Source organism: Myiozetetes cayanensis, unplaced genomic scaffold, assembly GCF_022539395.1.
Source record: "Myiozetetes cayanensis isolate MyiCay16 unplaced genomic scaffold, myiCay2020 scf1, whole genome shotgun sequence".
NCBI classification, from domain to species: Eukaryota; Metazoa; Chordata; class Aves; order Passeriformes; family Tyrannidae; genus Myiozetetes; species Myiozetetes cayanensis.
In genome coordinates this window covers 91,144,027-91,169,606 of record NW_026086604.1, presented here as the reverse complement: position 1 = coordinate 91,169,606, position 25,580 = coordinate 91,144,027, and the positions used below count along the sequence as shown (strand labels likewise).

The window sequence follows — 25,580 nt, the reverse complement described above, 5'->3', positions numbered from 1 at the left end:
AGTTTAATTCTGTATCTCAAATTTGAGTCCCATTGGATAAGGCCATTTTTGAAGTGTTTTTAGGGACTAGTTCTGAAAGCATTTTCTGGTTTTTAGAAAAGCCAGTTCCTTGGCAGGTTCTGTTGAAGAAAAGTAAGAGTTTTGGAGGTTTTTTTCTTCCTGCAGACTTGACTTATATGAAGATTATTGAAGGTACAGGGAACAGGGGATGGTGGTCAATATGCTACTTGACTGAATTCTTAAGAGAACCAGCTGTTGGGAAGATACAGTATGTGATCATTATTGTAAATACCTGCAGGCTCCAGGTTTGTACATTGGGAAGAAATAAAAAAATAGGTCAACTAATAATGGACAAGAAAAATCTGTAGAATAATGTATTCACTGTTCCTTGCCTACACAATAGCATCATTCAAATTAAAACAATCAGATTTACTTAAATCTGACAAGCAAAAAACAAAAAAACAAAAACAAACAAACAAAAACCACAAAAAACCCTGAAAAGATCCACTTGAAATAAATATTATTTGATTTAAAAAAATTAATTATATACAATGAATAAAATTTATAACCAAGATAAGAAACATAGAAAAAGTGAAGAACATAAAACAGTGTTATTAATTTGCAGTGATGCTCTAAGATTTTAAAATAACATCATTTGAATGGGCATACTGTTGCACATGTTTAGGAAGGGGGTATACAACATCAAAAAGACTTGTGAAACAGTTTGAGTTTGTAATTTACCATCATATGTGGGATATATTTGACCATGCCTTAAAAATTCAGCTCTAACACAACATCCTATCAGAAGTGCCTGTGAGAGAGCAACCCTTAAATGTAACTGGCCCTTCAGATTTCTGTTTAATATTTAAGCTGTTTCTAATTGTGTTCAGTGAAAACTTGGCATCCAGTTTATGGGCTTGGATGCAATTTTCATTTCAGTAAGAAAGAAAGAGGGGAGAAAAGAGACAAAATTTAAATCTGTTCTGTTCCCAGAATTCTTAAGTGGTAAACAAGGTAAAAGTTTCAGTCTCTTTTCCCAAATTTGTCCAAGCATGATTTCTTACCCTAAACATAATTTAGTATAATTCAGTGTAACACACTATACATTCATAGATACAAAGCCAATTACTAAACAAAACACTCAACTTTGAACCTTCTGCAACAGTCTTCAAGAAAACCAAATTAGGAACTTGTTCATGAGGGCAATGTGTGTGTTAATGTCTAGAAAAGGAGCTCTGCACACATCGCAGGAAATTGCATTAGCCTTCATCAACACCAGAAAACTAAAGTGAAAAGCCAATCTCGAAACAAACCCTGATGTGGGCTTTAAGACAGCTCCTGAACTGTTCTCAGTGGATATGAACCTTCCTGCATTTCACACATCATTGACCCCCCCAGGCAATTCTGGCTTCCCTCACCCTTTCCTTAGCAAAGGTTGCAAGACACAGGATTTTTGGGAAATAAAATGCCTCTGCCTATCCCCAATGTGACAATAGGATTACAGGGAAAAAAACGTGGCAGAAACTTTGGATTTGTGATTGTTACAGCTGTAGCAGGCCCCACAGAGCTGATGACTAGGGAAGGGAAGTTCTCCTTCCTGCCCTCTACTCTCCCACAGCTATAATGGTCAGCAGAAATGCGTCTTCTACCATCTACAGACCATCTTTTGCTGAGGAAGAACTGTAGCTTGAAAGACCCCAGTTAGAGGAACAGCCATCCATCTTTTCTTGAAGCCAGAAAGTGAGGCCATGGAGAGGAGCCCAGCAGAAAAGGAGCCTTCATAAGCATAGTCAAGGCAACACTAATCATTCAGCAAATCCTTCAAGGCAGGAAAACCGGCATCCTTGGCTTCCAGAAGTTTGCCTAGACTTCATGCTTCTTCCCTAGGCTTCTATCAGAGATCCCAGAATAGCAAGTAAAAAGATAGTCTTTAATATCGAGCGTATGAGGCTGTGGAGGCACAGGCTGTAATCAAGGAATGTGGCTGGTTAGTTGTAACGTGGTGGAGGAGGAGAGTGCAGGCATTTCCCCGCTAGACGTCTGTGCTGATTTTGCTGATTGCAGGAATAGTGGCCTTCAAGGCATTTAATAAAAAATGATTAAGGAAGAGACAGGACTGTAGCTGTATTACTCATCCATTAACCGTCTGCACATGAGATCAGACATCCCTCCCCCTGAAGCAATACGGCAAAGGACTACAGTCTTTGCATGGGTGCTCTGCTCTTTTGGGTTGTCCAACAGAATTGCACCTTAAAGATACAGCACAGCTTTTACTATTTTTATGGCTTTATTACAGTTTGTTTGGGCTTTGGTGCAAACTGCTGTTTTATGACAGAATTCTGTATTATGTCCACTTTAATGCTTATGCATGAGTATAAATATCACGGGAAATACTAGCTTGGTGGATACTGCTTGCTCCTTACTTGACTTGTTAAACTTTGGGCTAAGACTTTCTGAGTACTTTACAGCGAACTTATAAAGTGTATTACTGAGATGCACAGTCTACAGTAGTAGCTGTGAGAGCCAATTTAGTTCTGGCCCAAGCACATGATGAGTGGAAGCTGATCTGTCCTAGGCCAAGCATAATGCAGCATAAATTCTTTCACTAAGTGACTGGCAAGTTGATTTATGGCAATTTCTGACAAACCTGCCCAACTTTTAGGTATAATTTAAGTAGGCAGACACATGCAGAAGTTTTTCAAGAGTGTACCTGATGTTCTCCATGGAACTTACAAAGTCCAAGATGGTGGTAGAGCACTTGACTCCTGTTGACTGTATAAATTCCCATATTTGCCAGCTGTAACTTTAAATTCTCCCCTCCGATTTCCCAGAGAATAAACAATAAACTGTTCCCAGTGAATTTAGTTGGGAGCTAGAGAGAAACATGAAAATTAGTCTAGGTAGTTGCATGCCTCAATGACAACTCAGAAATATGCTCTTGCCAAATAGGATTTTCCTTTCAGGGGTGTTAACATGATAACTTTCTTTCCCCTAGAGCATGTCCATAGTCACAGGGAGAGGGAAGTTAATAAAAATCCACCTGGTTTTCCTGTGGAAATGTGACTTAAAAGCAATATTTTTAAAATAGTTGACCTAAGCAATACTATTAATGGTAACTATTGTCATCAGCTGTACATGACCATATTGACTATTTCGTGATAGAAGAAAAAAATGTTCAAGAGATGACAAGTTCTGTTTTGCAAAGGAGGGAAGAAGGAAGGGAAAAGAGACCCTTAAATGCCGGCACGCTCCCGATGATAATGCTATACATCACCACAAAATCATTTGCAGGTGTACACAAGTCTCGCCATTCCTCCTAGCCCAGTTTTTGTATGCAAGGTCATCCTCCTGGTGCTACCTTAGAAACTGGCCTTATTCTATAGAGGACATTGAATGATAACACTGTGAGTCAGCTGACTGCTGTGTCACAGAGCTGCTGCTTTCTACATTATCGCAACTGCCAGAGCTCTTACTGCTGCAGTTTTCTAGTCGCAGTGCGGCAAAGCAGACGCATAGAACCAGGCACAAAGCAACATAGATTTTTTTTTTTTTTTTATTCTTGTCTTTTTCATATGAGGGGAATATTCCTGGTACTAGCGTAGGAACAGACACAGCCTGGATGTGTTGGCTTCAGCCTGGCAGCATTTTCAGCTGAGCAGGGACTGCTCGGAGCTCTGTACCTAAATTGCCTCTGAGGAAGAACGCCTGGTTTTTCCCACTTTGCGTACCTAAAAGAGGGGGTTTTTTATGCTACGGTAATGTACCTGCAGCAATAGGACAAAGGAGATGGTACTTGTCTCGACTGGTACTTGTCAGTCTGTCCGACTGGGGCCTTTTGTGGGCACTCCACGGCCGAAGCTGTGCCAGCGTCCCAGGCTCATATAGGTGGGCAATACAGATTGCCGCAATTTCTTACATCAGTTAGAGCAAAGCTCAAACAAGAATCCAGACTCTCTGACCTAAATCAGTCCCAGTCCTTCTGGATACAGGGCAGCAGTCGACTAGCAATGACACAACCAGCCATCAAGTGGAGAGTCTCTGGGATTGCAATCTGTATCAGTTGGAGTCTGAGAGAATGAAACCCTTTCGGGTATCCACTCGCTGTCTGAGAGAACGAAACCCTTTCGGGTATCCAGTCTCTTCTCCTTCTAATACTACAATTGCTACAACTACAGCTACTACTACTACTACTTCTGGTTTTCTTGCCTGTAAGAAGCTATTAATTACGGTTGGTCTCTGACTGTACATTTGCGTGGATTAGTCTGTCTGTAACGCAGTCCTTATCTGCTTCTGCTGGAAATCGGGGCATGAAGTCAGCCTGCTTTAACAGTTGTTTCTTTCTGCGTGATGCTATGCAACTAGAATGGGTTACACTGACAACAAAGGAACAAGCACAAAGCACCACTTTCTTTGCTGGACTGTTACAGGAACATAACTCTTCTTCGATATGACACCCTGGTCTCTTCTCTTTGCTGGCTTTTTTGTCTTTTTTTAATTTAATTCATCTAATCGAAGAGCCTAGCAGACACCATCGTGAATGTGGCTTTTAATGATTTGGAAAAGACAGCCTGTGGAGACTGCGATTCGAGACAGCAACACATTTAGGTTATTGCCAATTTTAAATACTTGGTTTGTGAAGCACAGCCCTAAGGGACGAGCTCAGTAACTGAGAAAGAGATTGTAGATAAAGAAATAAAAATGACAAGCGTAATGGAGGCTCTGCAAAAGAGACTGTCAGAGAATCAGTTCATGGATGGCAATTTCACCAGTCTGAATCTGAATAATTCATAGATTGAAATTACCCTGCTTTCACCTTTCCATTTAAACCGGCATGATCTGAATCTCTAATAAATTTTCAAGATAAAGTAAAATGCCAATTTGAATCTGAAGAGCTTTTAAAACCAGATGCTACACCCTGAATCTTTCGATACCTTTCACAATTATCCTGTGAGAACCGCACTTCATCACGAAGCACCATTACCAGTGAAAATTACTGTGATTACAATAGCAACAATAGAATACCATCAAATGATCTCTAATCTACCTAATTTAGCAAGGCTGACTGTGTGCCCATTGTGTTTCACTACGTCTGGCATTGGATCAATATCGCAGAGGAACAAAAATGCCTTAGTGCGTGGTTCCTTTTGGTACCTTTACCTTTGACAGCACAGGAGAAAATCTGCCTACTGTTAAATGTTTTTACAGCCTATCTACATGCCTGCTGTAGGACCTGATTGATTCTCCATGATTTTCTTTAGTTCTTGGATATCGGATGTCATTGTGTTACTAATTTGTTTATAATGTATACTCATGCACAAAGACTGCAGCAAGCGAGTGCCAGCAGAGAGACCCTGCACTGCTGCTGCAGTCTCACCGCTCTCACAGGGGAAGCCAAAATGATTTCGGTGCCTTATGTGAATAATTACTCCTGTCTGAGTTAGAAATGCTTTGCAGCATCACCGCTCTTGGTTGTACTATGTGAAAAATGTACGCGAAAGCCGTGGTCAAGAAAAGCAATTGTGTGTAATACTAACAAGATTTGTTTTTCCCCCTATTCAGCAATTAACATGTGGTTGTGAGAGACAGGCTGCGACTACTTCTGTAGATATGTGTGTGTGTGTGTGTATGTAGGTACACATGCACATACATAAATGTAAAGTTCTGTGAATATGTGCTGATCATTGAAAGTAACAACTTTTTCTGACAAGCCAGGCGCAGTGTTTTGCCACAATCTGCTCAGTTGTAACAAATCCCTGTTTTGAAGGTGTAAATTTCCTATAGGATGATGCGTGACTTCTGGAACAGTAAGTACCATTTATGCAGTATGTTGGTGCCTATAGCTATGCTGCAGAATAGTATTTTAAGCATAGTTTGAGTGCTTGTAGCGTAACTAGAATGTGGAGAAGTGAGAAACATGTACAGAAGGCTAGAAACAGGCATTCTTCATGGAGGCGACTGTATCTGCTGTTTGTATGTGTGTGAGTTGCACACTTCAGGCTTGTTTTTCATTTTATAATCAGATTTGCTCTGCCTTGAGGGAATATTTTCTAAGGGAGGAAGGTAAGCAATATTTCTTCTTACGTATATGACTGCTCTGTTGAGAGAAATGTATGTTTATAGCACATAGTTATACAGTACAGCATGATCTCGTGACATCTAAGTGTTTCAGTATTTGTTCACATTAAAACAGGGCAAGAAAGCATATTTGAAATAAAGCTTTTTATTGAATATACAGTTGCAGAAATGCTACACAAAAAAGAGAATTTACAGATTGTGTTTTCTTTCAGATTTGACTCTTTACTGTTATTAGCTAAGAGCCTACTCTACCTAAATAACAGTGGTCTTGAAACCTTTCAATTTTTGATATTTTGTCTTCTCAAAGCACAATATACTGTACTTCTAAATTTCCTGTATATTAGTGAAGACTGTTCTCTAGAGGTAGAAGAGGCAGGTTTTACTGCTTGAGCTGTGATAACAAAGGAATTTGAAAGGGCACAGTATATGATTGTACAAAAAACTCAAATTCTAAATAATTCGGTAATGTGATTTAGCAAACTGCTCTTCTTAGACAACACACTCTCAAGTTACTACTACTATCTGGAAATAATTAGTCCATTCAGTGCTATATTTATATTCTTCATTTTCACATGGTATTCAAAATTTAACAAAGAAAATCCTTGGGCAGAGCAAAGACTGAAACTTTGTTAAAAGTGGAAAGCCTACATTATGTTACTGTGGTAATAAAATCAAGAGATTCAGACCGAACTTTGGTGAAGAGACCTAAGTGTTTTGGTTTCACTATTTTATGATGAGCTTTTTATGGGTTTTTGTACAGAAATATAACATACTGATATAACTACTATGCTGCAAGGATCATGCAAACAGCAATGTGAATTGCAAAATACCATACAAATACCTGGTAGCATTCATGTTGTTATTATTGTTACTGCCACAATCTTCCAGTATCTTATGCTGCTCTGAAATCACGGTCTGTTAACTAGTTTGACTCCATGGAGTCTTTACAATCCTAATTTTTTTATCAGTTTTATCTGCTGTGACAGTCTTTAGAGAGCAGCTGGCCATGGGGTGCAAGGTGTCCTCACTAACAACTGCAGAGCAGAGCCTAAAGAGAGTTTACACGCTGTTGGTGGCTTCATTTAAGAGCCTGATCCGAATTGTTCTGTGGATCCACACTGGAGCCTTCCAACTTTGTGGTCCTGTCACTGAACTTTTAACATGCCACACTAGCTTTCTCACACTCCTCCATGCTGGCCTCTCATTCCAAAATATGTAGTGCTTGTCAGGCCTAATGCTGTTTGTCAGTGCAAGCCCCTGCAGTAGTTGCCAGAATCTGTTAAAACAGTGTACTCAGGAGGTGGAGGTATCTGTGAGACTGTTAAAAAGTAGTCTGAAAAAGTTTGAGAACCTTGAGGACTGAACTCTGCCTTTTGGGCTGGTGTGTGTTTCAAAGGCAGCAGGATTGCAGTCTACCAGCAGGATACATTGCACATGCAAATGGGGAAAAAAAGCATCTAAACCTTTTCAGAAACAGGATCATGAAGTGAAAATTAGCAATATTGTCTCACAAAACATGTTAAAATACAGTCAACTGTATCATCCATGTATTTTTTATATGGTTATAGCCAATCAGGTAGCTACAGCTGAAGTGTTTAGGATGTACAATTGTATGTGCCAAAATAAATGGGAGACTGTGCAATATCAAACTTCTAATATAAAGCCACTAATTTCAGCAATAGTGATTCAACAGTTATTACACATCATATCAAAGATTTATTAGCCTGATTTTGTGCTTATGTTTTTCACTGTGTTACACTTACTTGTCTGAAAATGACTTTGCAATGGCAAAGTAAGGGCAAAGCCACTTCTTTACATGAGTTCCCAATTAAACACAGATATACACTTGAGTAAAATTCCCTCTATGCCTTTGGTGGACCCTCATCTGCAGCTAGGCAGTGACCATGATGAAGCCACACGTGAAAAACATACTGGAGCCCATTCTACCACCACTGAATTTAATAAGAAGTCTCCCTACGCCATCAACACAAAAGATAGATTAATTAATTTCCTTCCATTGCATCCTTCCTGTGAAAGTTGTTGCTGGTTTTTGTTGTTGTTTTTTTTTTTGCCTCTTGATTACAATGGTCATGTGAAGTTGACATAATGCTGAACAGAAGATCTTTTCTGTTCACTAGTACACACAACCTGAACTAAACATACACTGAAATCAACATCTCAGGGTAGGTTTATTTGACAATTGAAGGGACCTTCTTGCCTGTGGTTTTGTTGATAATATTTGTGCTCACTCACTTGTCAATTCTGCATTATCATCTGGTATAAAACACACAAGTTGTGATCTGTAATGGTTGTATCTATTTGGACAAGAGCCCTGAGGATAGGAGGGTCTGTTATGGGGTTTGTTGGGTTTTTTCCACTGTACAGTTGCTTTGAATTAATTGCAACTGCCTATGGAAATATGATCCCTTAAGAACATAGAGAAATGCATTATTGATGAGTATGTATAAGGATTGCTAGATTCCTTTGCATCTGGCTGCTATGAATTTCACAGCATTACTCACAAACAAAAACGTGAGGAGGAAAGTAAGACCAACATAAATTGAAAGGAAAAAAGCATTATTTCCTAACAACTGTTTTGATGCAGAAAATTCAGAGCTAAACAGAAGAAAATTCAAATGTGTTCATAGATGCTATTAAAATACCACAGCAGCTCACTCCCTTTTTGATGCCACGTGATAACCGCAGGATGTGATAGAGGTAAACAATTTTGCCATGTCAGTTTATATTACATAGATAGGATCAAAACCCACCCTTGGCTTTAAAAGTATTTGAATTGCATTTCACAGCATCAGATCAGTTTCTTGATGGACTATAAACGTACACCTGCTCTGTGCTTTTAGCTGTGTAACATAACCAGAAGTTCTGAAAATCAAATGATTCCTGACTGACTGAAAGGAGGAAATGAAATCCTAAATGGGGATTGCAGCAAAGGTAATGGGTTTTGCAAGTTTCATGCCAACAGAGATTCTTCCTGTAGGTTTCCCAGATCAGGTTAAACTCCTCATTGTGTTAGAATTTGTTCTAAAAAACACATAGTTTAAAATGAGCGGGAATTCAAAATATGACCAAATTTGTACCCAAAACTGTGTGCCTTTTTTTTTTTTTCTATCTACATTCAACATTATTTCTGCCACAGGTCTTGTCTCAAAGTTTACCAAGAAATTGTGTCCAAAAGAATATTTGCAATGTTATTCCTCATTCGTAGGTAGTAATGCATACTGAAGCACGTACAATGAGTTGGCACTTGTGGAAAATGCTAAACTGGGAAATGTTGTTGAAATGGAATAAAAATAAATTGATAGACTGTGGAATTTCCACTCTACTGTTCACTTATACTCAACATTCCACAAGGTTATGCAGAAGTGAATGTATGGTTAAATTGTATGCAGTTACACAGTGAAATGCTCAATAGAAAAGCCTTTTCTTGTACTCACACGTTTGTTTCTTTGCCTCCTATGTTCACTCAAAAAACATCTCCAGTGGGACAACAGTCACAGCAACTGGCCATTCCTCTGACCTGCATGTAATAAGTGATGGTAAGAAGTTTCACTGAGATAGCAAATGGATGAGATCCCACACAGTGTGCTCCTAAAGGCTGTGTCCTGGTTGATGGGGCTAGGGGAGAGACAGGTATGCAGAGGGGCTTTGAGAATGAGAAACTATCTGTATGCCATATACTTCTGACTCACATATTAAAAAAGGAGTGGGAAAATGCCATTATTAAGTAACTAAAGGGGAGTAGGAACATCTTTAATTTCTATGTTTTCACAGGCAGCTCTTCTGCAAACTTGTCATAATTATACTTAGCATGAGTATCATGTGGTGAAATTCCAAGTCACCCAGAAAAGTTAACCTGTTAATCAATACTGAGACTGTAGAGAAAGGGTCCATAACCCAACAGACTACACTAATGCTTACTCATATACATACACACAGTCCTAGCGTTAGTGTTCAGATACAGCTTTAAGTCATTTTAATTTGCATGTAAATGTAGCTTTCAGTGCTACTGCACCTGTAATGTCTGTAAGTTTACCATATATTTTACATCAGCTTAAGCAGCTACATCCCATTTAAATTGAACTTTTTGGTATTTTTGGCATTTCTTTGAGTGACCATGTGCCGTGCACAGAAGTAGTGTAAATTGTTAACACTTCTTTTCTAAAAAGGTACTATTTTCTTCAAAGCTTGTCTCTACCAAACCTATAACCTACCTTTTCATGAAGGGCAGTCTCTGGTGAGCTGATTCATAACCAGCTTGATCTGGTTATGAATTGCTGGCAGTTTCTCGTTTTTATATTCTGTGTTTGTTTTATTATATTTAGGAATTGGAATGCATCCTTTCCTCTGCCGCAGAACTTGATGCTGGGTAATTACTTAAGCACTTGAACTTCATCTTCTGAATGCCTGACAGTGTGTGTGACTTGCTGAGCTCTCGCAACATATCTGGAGTCCATGGGAGCATGTGCAGGGAAAAAAAACCCAAAACAAACCCAAAAACTTTCTTGCTTCTGATTGTTTGCCTCAATTTAGACAATACTTGTGACCTTAGCCTCTGGGTCCTTATTTTGTTTTTGTAAATAAGTATCTCCAAACACAATTCTCTCACCTTACAAGGCACTATGAAATTAATGTCATTAACAACTGTGAGTCAAATAATGAATAAGTAACTGTTAGAGGGAAATCTTGATGGAAAGTAGTGCTCCCATCATTAGTTCTGTGTGTGGTAAATTAGGAAGAGGTTTTTCAGGAAATGAGGACAAAAAGGCTGAATTGCTGCTCATTGATTTTTTTCCTGAAGGAAGAATGTCCACTCAATATTTGAGAAAACAATGTGCCATTTTGAGATATTCAGAGAAGATGATTTTCATAAAAAACAAAGCTATAAACTATAGCTGAAAGATTCACATCACAAGGGCAATCCAGTTTTTGAACAACCTTATTGTAAGTCTCTTACCTACTTTTATAAAAAATTCATTGATGATTGCATTTAAAATAAAGTGTGATTCCCACTCTCTCCAGAAAAACTAACTGTAATTTCAGGCCCTGATTAGGTGTTAGAAAAATTAAAGATTTTAGAGGTATTAGTAGTAGTAGTAACAATAATTATAAACAACAACCTAGACAATCATTCTTGCAGCATTCATAAATTTACCTGTAGCAGAAAGTAATCTCGTTCATGTGTAAATTCTGAACAGCTTTCCAGCTGCCAGCAGCAGTTTTTAAAACTTCTTGTGTCTTCTACAAGGATTTAAGAACTTATCAGGCCCAGGCTGGAATGACTTGTACAAATGAGGTAGCCATTATTCTGTATATTTATCTGTGGTCACTTAAATACAGTGCAAGCATCTTTCATGCTCATGTAAAAACCTACCACATAAACCAGGAAGTTTCTGGATTTTCATTTAAACAGCTCACAGTAAGTTGCTCATTTTCATTACCCACCAATGTAACACTGAATTTTAAGAGACAGATTTGAAATAAGAAAATCTAGAAAATAAATGTATCCTGGAATATCAGAAGTAGGGAAACTTGTCACTTTAGACAGACATACAATCTACATGTGGATATTCCTATTATGTGCATTTGTTTTTCTAATTACTGTAACCATAAAGGTTGGGCTGGTTTTTGTTTTGTTTTGTGTTTGTTTGTTTGTTTGTTTGTTTTTAAAATGATCATGAATTGCATCAGGGCTGTGAGCTTATTTAAATTCCTTCACAATCCAGGTTGAGTCAATATTGCTGTATCTGCATGAGAAAACTATTTAAATGAGTGACCTGAGGTAAGATCAAGGAACATGGTGGTTTTTGCTAATTAGGACTGCAATTGTCATTGTTGATGGATAAATACTTAGCTATTTTACAGGTGCCTGTCAGCAAGTTTCTTAATAGTATATTTACTGGTTTCCTCTGTCTTTAAAGATCTATTGTCATTTGCAAGTACTTTTATTTAATATTCTTCCTTATTCCCAAACAGGTTTATTCAGTTTTCTGATAATTAACCTATATAAACACCAGAGAGAGTATTGAAACTGTACTTAATAGCTTCCCAAATATTACATTTTCCTGCTGGATTAAATTGTAGTCCACTGGGAAAACTTAATTCAAAAATCAGCACATCCAAATGGCAGAGACAGAAATTCAAATTAGCCTGACACAAAGATAAATCAGAAATCACAGGTTACTTCCTCTTTTTCATGATATTTCCAGTTTTGATGACCACAAGAGCCTTTGTTTTCAACTACCTGACCTCTACTGAGCACTGATCACACCCAACACACTAAAATTTCTTCCCATGTCGTAGATGCATTTCCACTGTGCACAGACTTTTGAAACACACAATAACCTGGCACTTATAGTTGCTTTTCTTTGTTTCTCCTCCTTGGATATTGTAGATTCACTTTCACCAGCTAAATCAGCGGCTAGTCATTTACAATTGATAGTACAACTTTACCAAGTCCCACCTGCTATTTGGGTACTATTGGGATGGGCAGACCAGACTTCAAACACATTCGTCTGTTCAACAGACAAGGCACAATGTCCTCCCAAGAGTAATGTACAAGGAGAAATAACAATTCCTCATCACAAACCTGCCCTTCTAAACCAGTCCATAACACTATTCAAAGACTCGTTTATACTCTGCAAGCAGAAGTGACAAAGTAAAGTCTAAAAAAAAGTGACAATTGGCAGCCGTCTCATAGCATCATGGCTAGTATCGGAGTGTCAACTTCAGGCATAAAGAAACTGAAATTGCTCTCTTAATGATGTGAGCTCCTTTTGCTCTTAAAAGCTTACTGAGGCCTTCAGGCTTATAGCTTCAGTTAGCTGTTGGTGGCAAAAGCTACTGAATACAGTAGCTACTAGCTGCAACCAAGAAGAGAAGAACCATTTTCATACAGAGGTGAATTAAAGTGAAACGAAAACTGTTGTGTTTTGACTTATTTTCATAACATTTGATGTGTCATTACTAACTGTAAGCTAACAGCTACGCATACTTCATTTGATAATCCAGTTTCTTCCATAGTAAATCTTTTGCAAGCGGACTTACAGAGAACACAGATCATAAACAGCTCATGATAAAAATACATTTCTAATTATATACATATGTGCACACATACACTTGAAAATTAGAATATTTAACATGACTTTATACCTATGCAATCATTTAATTTTATTTTCAATGGTATTCTATCACTTATTTATATTTTTACACTGATAGGGAAATACCACTGTTTTGCCTTTGCAACATTTTGTTTTTCTTTCTGCTGCTTGGCTTTACGGATGAGAGAATATAGATTAGTTTTTAAACAACTGTAATTTTTCAGATGGCATAGTGGCATACCACAGATCTGAATTTCAAGAGCCAACATAGTGTTGAGTGAACCATATTTGTTAGCTATTAATAGTGGGGCTATTACAGGCATCAGAAGCTGCACAAGAAAACCTTAAGAAGTGCTTTCATCTTGCGTCTCTAGACTAAAACCCTGACTGCAATATCAGCAAATTCTTTCTGTGTTAGTGGAAATTAGCTTCATAACATTTTCCCTGTTTCCTTTGGACACTCTTCCTGAATTTGAAGTTGCTCTTCTAACTCACACTTCTATCTATGTTTGGTTTATGTTTGCTTCTTTCTTTCTGATACTGAGATTCCATCTTTCCCTGGTGGTCATCAGGGTTTTTTTCTTTTCCCTGGTACTGATTCAGACTAACAGAAAATGCTCATCCAAGATGGCCAAACGTAGCTAGACTGGTATAAATAAATAGGTGGACTTTATTTTCCAGCTGTCTCATTGTTGTCCACACAGTGATAATACTGTTCTCTACAACTTTAAAGAAAATGAGGCAAAATAAAAATAGAAGAAAGATACACTAGAAACTCCAAGAAAATTAGAATGTGACAAATTGCATCTTTACATTAAAAAGAATTAACTTCCAACCACTGAAGTACAATGTGATACCTATTTATCAAGTTAAATTGTTTTCATATTGCAAAACACAGTTAATTACAGAGGCCATTTACAGATGGATGGTACTTATTTTTAACACTGCATGCATAAGTAAGATATAATTTCAATTTTGGTGGTTTTTTTTATTATTTTTGGTTTGGTTTTTTTTTTACCCCATGCTTTCAGAAACTAGGTAAATGTAATGATGAAAACAAACTTCTGGATGATCCAAATGCAGTCCTTTACCTACTCAGGGAACTATGCTTATGACTTTTTCCATGAACTTAACAATTCTTATCATTAAATAGCTTGAGCTGTTATTTATTTGGTCCCTACCACTTGTATTAAAAAACAACTCTAGAACCTTACTACTTTTATGGTCAGAAATCTTCTAGATTCCAGACTAAATTTATTCATGGCCAAATTACATCCATTTGTTCTTGTGCCAACATTGTCTGCTAGAATAAATAGTTCTTTTTCCTTGCCTACTGTTTACCATTCTATTGTGTTTTTAGAGAATAATTATTTCCTGTATCAGCTTTTGTTTCTACTAGACTAAACAAGGAAAAACTTTTCAGCCTGGATCTTAAAATGACTCCCCTTTGGTAATTTCTATAACTCTTCAACTATTTCACCTTTCACAAATGTGATGAAAAAAATCTGTGTGAGATCCCTCAGGTGCTTTAAGTAGTGGCAGAGATTTTTCTTTCCTCTGCTAAGAAATTGTTTAATTGGTTCGTACTTGGATGTCATTTGCTTTTTCATGGTTCTATCCCACTAGTAACTAATAACCCTGCAGACTGTTAATATGCATACCTAGATCTATCTCCTGTGTTATTTACAACTGATATTCTCCTTTACAGCAGATTTTTTAATTAATCCTTGACTGCATGCCTCCACTGCCAACACTATGCGCTTAAAAGTGGTGAGTATTTTTAATGTGCCTTTTCCAAGGCTGACACATGTTTTGGATAAACTGATGCCAAAGATAATAGAAAAATAAAAAGAAATAATGTAGGAAGACCAAAGGGAGGTACTCAGCACACTGACAGCACCAGGTATGATGTACTAAGGAGAAGTTTTCACAAGTGCTTCAGTGTATTATGATAGAACATAAAGTGTGGTACATTGCACACAATACTTCAGGAATTCTTTTTTGGCCCTGTATACTTACAGCTGCTTAAATATTCCATTTCAAAACAATTACAATTATTACATCAATGCTTTTAGAGTAGTTCACAGTAAAAAAGCTTTGCTACTTCTTGGTTGTAAAGGTTCCATTTAAGGACCATACATTTTGGAATGAAGACTGTATAACTCTTACATTTTAAAAGACATGGACATTTTCATAAGCATGCTGAGGATTTTGGGCTGCAAGGTCAAATAGCTAGGAATTTGGAAACTTTGAGTCCTTGGGAAAACAATTGAAATTTCATCATTTTGATGTAGAAGCCAGCAATTTATAAAATACCCTCAGCTGTACAAGTATAGATAGCAGAAGACTAGTGAATTTCCAGACTGGGTATCTTTGCTCTTTAGTAGAAAGATGAACTAGATTTTTGAAGGATTTTTTTAGAGGGAGAAAGATTATTTAAAAATCATGTGACAGTTTTTTGGTTTTGGTTTTGTTTTTTTTTTTTTTTTTTTTAATTTTGCATAGGAGTGCTGGACTGAGAAAATTTATTCATAAGAGTTATCTGCAAGGGCATGGAGCTTTAGAGAACTCTTGAAAAATCTTTTTTTGTCAGCTTTAAATTTGATGGGAATCTGCTTATTGGGAAGGGAATCTGTATCTGCTCAGGATTATTTTATTAAGTTATTAAAAGGTAGTTTTACTTAATGTGCCCTCCTTGACTATTGCTATATAATACCTTCTTTGATGTTGAAATGGTAAAGTGAACATATTAGCTTTTTGGTGAAGTAATGCTTAATATGTTGTATGTTGTTTAGGGCATCCCTGTGGTGCTGATAGCTGTGTATGAATGACTCGTATACTAAGCTGGGGAGCTTTGAACGCCTTTCAGTGGTCACATAATGACTTTCACCAAAGGAGGAAGAAGTCTTGATATATTTTTGTTTTGTTAACCCGAGTTTGGAAGGTGTTGATTTCATAAATCACAAGGTTTGTCAGTAATTTTGTTGATGACATCAAGCTGTGTGGTGCAGTCAACATGCTGGAGGAAAGGGATGCCATGCAGAGGGACCTTGACAGGCCTGAGAGGTGGGCCCATGAGAACCTCAAGAAGTTGAACAAGGCCAAGTGCAGGGTTTTGTAGTCCTGCACCTGGACTGGGGCAATCCCAAGCCTAAATACAGGCTGGAAAGAGAATGGATTGAGAGCAGCTCTGACAAGAAGGACTTGTGGATTGTGGTGGATGAGAGGCTAAACATGAGCCAGCAGTGTGTGCTTGCAGCACAGAGAACCAAGTGTACCCTGGGCCACATCTAAAGTAGCATGGACAGCAGGTTGAGGAAGGTCATTCTGCCCCTCTACTCTGCTGTGGTGGGACCCCACCTGGAGTACTGCACCCAGCTCTGGGGTCCTTGGCACAGGAAAGACCTGTTGGAGTGAGTTCAGATGAGGGCCACCAAGATGATTAGAAGGATGGATCACGTTTCCTATGAGGAAAAGCAGAGGGAGTTGGGATTGTACAGCCTGGAAAACAGAAGGCTTTGGGATGAGCTAACTACAGCCTTCCAGTACCTGAAGGGAACCTATAAGAAAGAGGGGAGAGAGACTATTTATAAGAGCAGGTAGTGACAGGACAAGGGGGAATTACTTCAAACTGAAAGAAAGTAGGCTTAGATTAGGTATTAGGAAGAAATTCTTTCCTGTGAGGGTAACGAGGCATTGGAACAGGTTGCCCAGAGAAGCTGTGGATGCCCCATCCCTGTAAGCGTTCAAGGCGAGGTTGAATGAGTCTTTGAGCAATTCGGTCTAGTGAAAGGTGTCTCTGCCCATGGCAGGAGGGTTGAACTAGACGATCTTCAAGGTTCCTTCCAAAACAAACCATTGTATGATTCTGTGATGTGATTAAGTAAATCTATCATAGGTAAATAGTGGCTTCAAAAAGTAAATTAACTGATATGTCTGTCAGAAGAGTTTATTTTTCTTTACTCATAACTCACTATGTTTTCAGAAATATTTGAGACGTGTCCAGACATCAGAAACTTTCAGGCATTAGCTGCAGCAGGCTGCAACCAGATGATCATTCTGACTTGACAAAATAAGTTTTAAAGCAGTTCTTTTCCTTAATGTGCCTCTTTCTTTTTTACTAGTTGTAGTTAGTATTTGTCAAACTAGGACAAAGGTTTGTCATTAGTCTTTTTTCTTTAGACAATGATACACTTACTGTGTTGATAAGGGAAAGGGATTTGAAAAGTGCTTGACAAAGAGAAACGTCACAGCAAGTAAAACATGTAATATATGGTAATATTATCCTACCGATTTTAATCTGATAGAGGTGTTAGGCTAATTAAGAAAGAATTAAACTACACATGACAGATACCGGTCACGTTGCTTAATATACTGCTGGAGGATACACAGAACCATAGAGGTGATGAAAGCATTGCAAGAACATACACAGAAGGGAAATAAAACACAATTGCTGCATGCAAGTATAGTGGGTTTTGCAAGTAAACATGGTATACTTTTTTGACAGTATGTTTTTTGCTAAGTATAATTTTCTCATTAATACAGATTCTATATAGAAAAATATTTGTTAAGTGACTCAAAATAGCTTGGGGTTTGGAGGGACAGTGAAAAGCAGAGAATAACCCCTCAGAGGTTATTTACTGGGAAACGTTTGTATTATTCTCTTAATATTAAATAATAGTTTTTCCTCTTCTGCAGTACCTTCAGGTGCCATTTAAAATGAAAATCAATTATATTTCTCCAAGCTCAGAAAATTTATGTTTCTCTGAGAAGTTGACCTCATCAACAAGTTCATACAAAGCACTGTTTGGCACATATATGGAGAAGCACCCAGAAAATGTTATTTATGTAAAGTGGAGGGGGTTTTCCTCATTTATTTTCTCTCTTTTTCCTGTATTGGCTTTGTTTCTATTAGATTTCTTGGACCTCTGATTCAGAGCAAAATAGATCTGCTGTTTCCAGAAAGAAGATTTATTAGTGTGGAGACGGTACAGTAAGATCAGTGAGTTAATCTGTTTTAAGAGAAGAGGGTTAAGGTGGATATACAGCGGAAGGATATGATAATTTTCAACTTCACATTCTAAGGAGCACCACATTGATTCCAGACCAAAAGTGGAAAAACATCCACTCTGGGAATTAGGGGCTGTGCATCAGCATGGATGCTGGCGTGCCATACTGGCTAATGCAGGCACATGGAGGCTGTTGGGACAGACAGACCCTTGTGCTTTGCTCCTGCACTGACTTCTGCTTCCCCTTCAGTCTGCAATGGGAGTGGTTTAAAATAATACAGTCTACAATATAAGACTTTTGGCAACTTGTTCCTTCTTCAAACTAGTTTAATACTAGAGCAATTAATATAGAGCAACGAATATAGAGCAACTCTATAGCTTGGGAGGATTTTTCTGTCTTTCATGTAACTCCTTAAAATCAGGTGTTTCAGGGCATGTCTTATGTAGATTACTAGAGTGTTGTATGCAATTCGGTAAGTGACTATTGAAGTGATACTGCAAGTCACAAATATGCTCCCAATTTCATTACCCGCACATTTCCCACTCCTTCACACACAGAACTATAACAAGCAGGGCTGGTATAGGAGGCTCTCTGGGATGGTATAGGAGGCTCTCTGGGGTTTTAGCAGAGCAAGTAGTCCCCAGTGGAGCTAGGAAGTGAAGGAAACTGTACCAGCTGGGAGCCAAATAGCAGTAACGCAGGACCTATGGGGAAATGCTGCGGCTCGTGAAGGTTTATAATACCATAGGTTACTGTAATTATTAAGGAAACAGGAAACAAATAATAAATTCCCCCCTTATAAGCACTTTGTATATAAGACGTGCAAAATGGTGGAGTTGAAAGGGAGATAAGGCTGTTCACAATCTGCACTCAAGCTGGATGTGGGTTACTTTCTTTCAGGTGTGTGGTCTAAGCTTCAGGTGATGGGAGTGGTTCCATGTTTTTTTAAGTTTTATTTTTTCTTCTTTTTTTCATCTTCCTCCTGGCATATCTCTCTGCTTTCCCATGAGTGGTGTCACTAGCAAGAAAATAACCAGATGTCTCAGCAGGGCTGTTTCCATTTTGCTACCCCAGTATATACTTACCCTCGGTCACCATGCTTTCTTTCTGTGTGTTTTCGTCTCTGTCTGAGCCTCAGCTGAATAGTCTGTTCATTTTAAAAACACTATCAAAAACAAGAGAGAAGAAAAAACTTACCCTTACAAATCCTTTGCAAGTTCACCTCCAAATTTGAAGCTACTCTTTCTTTTTTCCAATTCTCTGACTTTATTTTATTATTTAAACTTTGTTGAGCCTTTGCAGGCTTTGTGTCACTTGCAGAGTCCTGGAATGTGGATACTATAAATTAAGAATAGACTCTTATAGGCTTTGAGAGCGACCATCCAGGTTGCAAAGTCCTTTTAACAAACTTATTTAGTTTAATGATAAAAAAACCCCAAACTTCTGCCTTTAATAGCAACACAAAAAATCCCCAGGTATCCTGACAAAATGAAAGTAGCAAATCCACTTAGTACTGAAAAGTATAAAATGTTTAACAGAAAGGGTATTTTTAAAGTAATATCTATGAGTGCTGTACACATGAATATTGAATATATATTCCCTTAAAATAATCTAGTAAGGGAATAAAATATCCATTTGCATTTTTCTTTTGCACATAGGTTTATTAAGATAATATATGCATATTTTTATGTGCTGAGCCATTGCTTTGTCTCTGTCTCAGCCTGTCCAAGGTGTATGAATATTGACTAATGTACAAGCCATGGTGTATTATTGCTTACTTGAAGCATGACCTTGTTTTTTCTCTTAATTATATTTTTCCTTTGTAGGAAAGCAAGTTTACTCATTCTGAATCGTGCCAAACCGCATAATTTGGAAAGGAATATTGTGGCTCTACTTGGAAAGTACTAATTGGGCTCCAGCCATCACTGGGAAAGCTGTATAGTCTTTTATTATTTTAACTGGCCAAATGCCCTTTGTTACCACATTAACAGTCTCCCTATGGTGCCTGTAACTTTGATATTATTTTCACTTTCATGCTAAATTTGACCAGATGAAAGACACAAACCCTCCAATTTTGAAATAAAAAAAATAGCATGTTTTGTTAATCCTGTATTTCAGAGGGAAAGTCTGTGAAAATGATAACCTTTGTCTGCTGGCCAAAGTTTTTGTTCAGTAAACCCATCCTGCCAGCTGTTCCCATTGGCAAGAGGAAAGATAATATTTTGGTATCTTTAATTTCTCCATTTTAGAGCACAAGTTTTGCTTGTGCCATTGTTTAAATCATGCATGTTAACATCGGTCTGGCAAACAAAAATGCACTTTATAAAAAGACCTCAGTTTGAATGGTATCACTGCAAGGTTGCAATAAAGCTGGTCTAGACTATTACGTACAGCTTAAGCCACTTACTGCCTGTGGGCCATTGCAGGTGCTCTGGACTGTGCTGCTGAAGAAGTGCTTTCAAAGTCCTAAGGAAGACACTGAAGCAGATATATAGGTGCATTTTAATGCGATGTCACCAGGAGCTAAAGGTGCATAATACCTAAAAAAACTGGGCTCTCACGCACGTGCCTTTGGTCCTCATCTCACAAGGCAGAATCGACAAGGATCAGCTTGGTAACTTAGGTCCAGTGCCTAGCAAATTAGGAGAGATGGCCAGACAGGAATACTGGCAGTTCTAAGAGACAAAAAGTGGTCACCTAAAGCTTTAGGCTTATACAGATACACTTCCTGCTCTGAGAATATCTGAATGAGCATATGCACAGGGAATGTTCTCTCTCCAGATCCATCTTTGATTGCAAGTCTTAATTTCTGCTGAAACATAAAGGGTGTTCTCATCATGTTTAAGAAGATCTGTCTTAGTTTACAGGTAACCTGAAGCCTGAGTGGTTACAGGCATATTGGATCTCACACCTTGGCAGAGGATTATTTCTGCTTATGTTCTGAGACAGCTCAGCACTAAAGATGTACAAGGGGGGGAAAAAGAATCCTGATCCTGCAACAATTCATTTGGATCCCTTGAATGTTTCAAGGATTTCTTAAAGTCCTCAGTGAGCATGACAAGCAAATTGACTGGGATAAAACTAGGTCTCAAGTCTTTGCCTGTCTAGACATAAAGCCTCTTTCACTGAAATGGAGCATGAGGGAAGACAAGAGTCTCTTAAAACAAGAATTTCATTCATTTGTGCATTACTGTAATTATACTACTGTCTTAAATGCTATGAGATTGATGGTGCTTGTGACCTTCCCAGAATGTTTCAAAAGGGGGACAGTACAACCTTGCACTGTCTGAAAAAAACTCAGGCCTCCCATCTATGAAAGCTGTCTCAGGCAATTCAGTGAACACTGTAATGGCTCCTTTATAGCCTCCTACTTGTATTTGAGAATGTAGGGCACATTCCAAGGAAAATAAGGATAGTTCCTGTGTCTTGTTTGCTTACTTATTGCTATTGTTGTAGCTTGATGTAAAAGCTGATAACAAAATAGATGGTGCATTTTATTAGCAAGGCCTAGCCCAACAACCACGCTAACGATAACGTAATTACACCAGCGATGCAAGTTTTCATGTAAATACATTTCCCCTGGTATCTGCAATATGTGAATTTAGAAAAAAAAAAGTACTTTTTCGAGTTTTAATTTCCTCCAGAAGCACATAATCATTCAGTGCCTTTTCCTCTCCTTCAGATTAGCTCTCATCACCACAGATACAGCTACAAGTACTTATCTGACCTTTTCTTGCCTGTTGAACTGCCAGAGCCTTTCAGGGTACATTTCAGGTAAGGTAAATCCATCAATCAAGTTCAAAAGCACTAGGGAAAAATGTTTTAAAATGGCAAATATACTTTGATACCACTCTCACACATTACTTCCCCAAATGTGGTTTTTTGCAGTTAGCATGCCTCATGCAACAGCCTGGCCGGTCCCCATATGCCTCTATGTTATTATGAATGTGTACTGCAGTTTCACAAAGGTGTTCTGGATGGAACTTGTTCCAGAGAGCTTGTTCAAAGGGAAACTGTAAACCCCAGCCTCTCTGGAAGACCAGAATTCCTATGCTCCTGTTCCAAAACACTGCGGTGGCTGGCCCAGCATGCCATGGAACATCATCCTGTGCAGCACCAACAGGGCAGCTACCGGGACATCACCAGGCACTGTGCCAGGCTCTGCCTTGCAGGTTAAGTTACTGACACTTGCCAGCTGCTCTTTGTGAGGGAGAACTTAAACACCTTCCTCTTACCTTAGAAATACAAATATTGTAAATCATGCGGTTATGCCAATAAATAAAGGTAGTGCATTGAGAGTAAAAGCAACATCTTCCATTTTTAAACTTTGTACAGAACAACTTCAAAAATGTATACTGTCACATCATCTCGAAAGGAAAAATAATTGGGGAAAAAAAAAATCCACAGCCATAGTGTTTGAAGTAGGCCATGAAAGCCATCTGACCTGTCATTTGAGTCCTTCAGTATCAAAGAGCTGCGTTAACAATAACTGTAATGAAATTAGACTTCTTATGCATGCATGAGCAATAAAAAAAAGTCCAAGAAATATACTATGGTAGTAATCAAGGTTAAGAAAAAGAAAGCCTTCCTTTCCTGCAGCCCTTTATTCAAAGAGGGTTTCCTAGGATCTACACAACACAGCAATGAAGTGAGGCCATGAAGCTATTGGACCTGCAGCTTTTGTTTTCATGGATAGTTTTCAGTACAAGAATCAGTCTCCTCTGTCTTGGGGCTGAAAAAACCCATAGCCTCTCAGAATCTGAGGTAGGAAAGGAGGAGTTTCTTCTGGTACCAGAACCTATGAATGAACATTGTAAAGCCTGGCTGTCAACCCCCTCTTTAGTGAAATGTTGGTAGATTTATTCACAGTTAAACCCGAATGTTTTTGAAAGTCTTCATAAAATTATCTCAGCCAACAGCAAAGACAGGATTGAGCTGCTGTCCAGTGAGTATCCATTTCACTTACCTGCAGAGGTTCCACCTGACAAACTTGCTCCAGAGACAGGATGCTCTCATGAGATTCAACATTTGCTTCAGTGTACCCAGACCTCAGGCCCATGGCAATTTTGCAGTCCTCCTAAGAAATTAATCTTTTAATTGTCATTCTCAGTTTATCCTAGAATTTGCAACTTCTGTATGAATTTCTTGGCCATATTCAGTAACCTTGTTAATCTCAACTCCTCTATTTCTGTCTCTTATAACTTCTGCTAGCAAAAATTCTCACAGTGCTCTTTTCCAACAAGGACAGAAGCCTTCTATTCCCTTTTTCCCATACACTGAATAAAATATCCCTGACTGTACATGCTTATTCTACATTTCTTCACAGTGAAATCCCTGAGACTTAAACAACTCACTTCCAGTTGTTCACCTAAGCTTTTCTTCACTTTAATTTCTAGGTAAAATAGTTGCATCAAAGAATTTAAACTTTGTAATTCATAAGAAATGCTTGGCTTTGAAATAAAATGCCTTTTTTTTTTTTTTTCATTTCCAATGACTGAAGCAGAATTGTATTCATTTAGCAGACATCATAACTTGAAGTTAACTGGTAATTTTTTTCAGGACATACATCCAGAGAGAATTTTCCTGTTGTAATACAATTCACTAATGAACCATAGTTAACATACTAGTTGCTTTCAGTGTAATCTTGAGAAAAATACAAAAGGTAATTCATGATTGTATGAAAGAGATACATAAACATGCAAACGTTTTCTGCTGTTATAGGTTCTAAGGAATTAGTTCTGTAAGCAGTTATCTATAGTACATCTAAATTAAACAGCCCTGTTAGAAGGAAAACATTTTGTATTCATTTAGTCATTAAACTAGAATCAAGAACAGTTGCTAAAATAATGGATCCCTATTATTCATTACTATTATGCTCAACTTTTAGGAATAGACACCTGATAAGAATTGTACCAGAACTTTAGCTGCTAATGAATAATTAATTACTAGGGAGCAGATGCAAAGGGCAAATAGAACAACAATACCTAATTTCTTTTTTTTTTTCTGGAGATACTTGTGTGGCTCTTCTTCCTTCTCTTCTACTGAGTTTTGTTTCAGATCTCCACAGTATAAGGGACTGAACTAGGATTGGATTTGAAATTTTTTCCATCTAATGGGAAGCTCTCTTTCTTAAACTGTGACAAAAAAATTCAGAAACTTGACAAATTTTATGAACTAAGAGTAATAATAATAATAATAATAATATAAAAATATCAATAGAAGTATTTTATCTAGGTGATTTTTAAAACATTTCAAGTGTAGGTGTATCTTATAACTAAAAGCCATTTTACAGAAAGCCAAAATCTTCAATTTGAAGTGTTAAAATCCTGTTTCATAAAGCCTAATTTTTCAGGGCCTTGAAATCTGATATGACCTATTTCTGACAAAGTTTTGGCTTAGACAAGTAGCAGCATTTTTGTATGAAACTCATTTTGTCAGAAAGCTCTGAGCTAACTTTGCTGTCCATGATAGTCTGTACAAATATCACAGGAAACTTCTGGTATACACAATGGCTTAATCAGCTGGAACTGGAATAACAGGCAGACACGTATCTAACTGATCCCCAGCTGACTAGGAAATCTGTGTCCCATATGTTGTTTAAAAAGGGAGGTCTTAAAATTTAATTAGACAGGAGAAAGAAACCAAGCTTGTTTGGTTTGGGTTCTTTTAAATCATCAGTCAACTTTTTTTCTTTCACTTTATACACCTATTTAAATCCCATATATTCACCTCATCCACAAATTGCTCCTGCTTACAAGGTTTATCATGAACTACTTCAATTCACTGACAATTTTGTTTTATTGGCAACCCAAGAATTCAGGTCCCAGAGAACTCTCAACTTGAGAACCCAGGAGATGAGTAAATTCATTATGGACACACATCCTCGCCTGCATGGGAAATTAGCATGCAGTCTTTTATACCATAAATGAATACTCCACCAGATCAGTGTTTTTCAGTCATATCTGTCTGCACAATGCTAGTTTGCTTTTTCTTCCCAGTGGTAGGGCACAGCTTTATGTAGCAAATTGAAGCTCCCTGGCTCTTCAGAGGTAAATTTCTGCAGACCCCTTACGAAAAGCTCACAGACCTCCAGGATCAATGGTGAAAGCAACACCAGGATGAGTGCTACAAACTTGTTCCCCCACAGAAATTCTTTACAGTGCACAGAGGCTGTGAAGTACCTTTACACTGCTTTCAAAAAAAAACCCCATCTGTTTCTAGTTCAGCTACTTTCTGATTACAAACACAGAGTTTTGTTTCTGAGTGAGTTGTGCAAGAGACAATGGGAAATTTATAGATTATTATTAGAAAGCCGATTGATTATCTGGTGCCATAGTCCTGTGTTTTCTGGGTCCAATTACAGGAATTTTTCCCAAC

At 37.9% G+C, this 25,580-nt stretch overlaps 1 long non-coding RNA gene across 5 annotated transcripts; it reads left to right on the top strand.

Annotated features, from left to right (window-relative positions):
* Positions 1 to 3,433: 3,433 nt before the first annotated feature.
* On the top strand, positions 3,434 to 24,237 carry LOC126646936 (uncharacterized). 5 transcript variants are annotated; one of them, XR_007630475.1, is made up of 8 exons: positions 3,441 to 5,804; positions 9,577 to 9,632; positions 10,419 to 10,462; positions 14,902 to 14,963; positions 18,109 to 18,186; positions 20,030 to 20,104; positions 20,630 to 21,977; positions 22,092 to 24,237. It is a non-coding gene; the product is annotated as an uncharacterized LOC126646936 (long non-coding RNA). The 5 variants fall into 5 exon arrangements; XR_007630476.1 differs by having other exon boundaries at positions 9,577 to 9,726; XR_007630470.1 differs by having other exon boundaries at positions 3,443 to 5,804; positions 9,577 to 10,462; positions 20,630 to 20,732; positions 21,886 to 21,977.
* Positions 24,238 to 25,580: the final 1,343 nt, after the last annotated feature.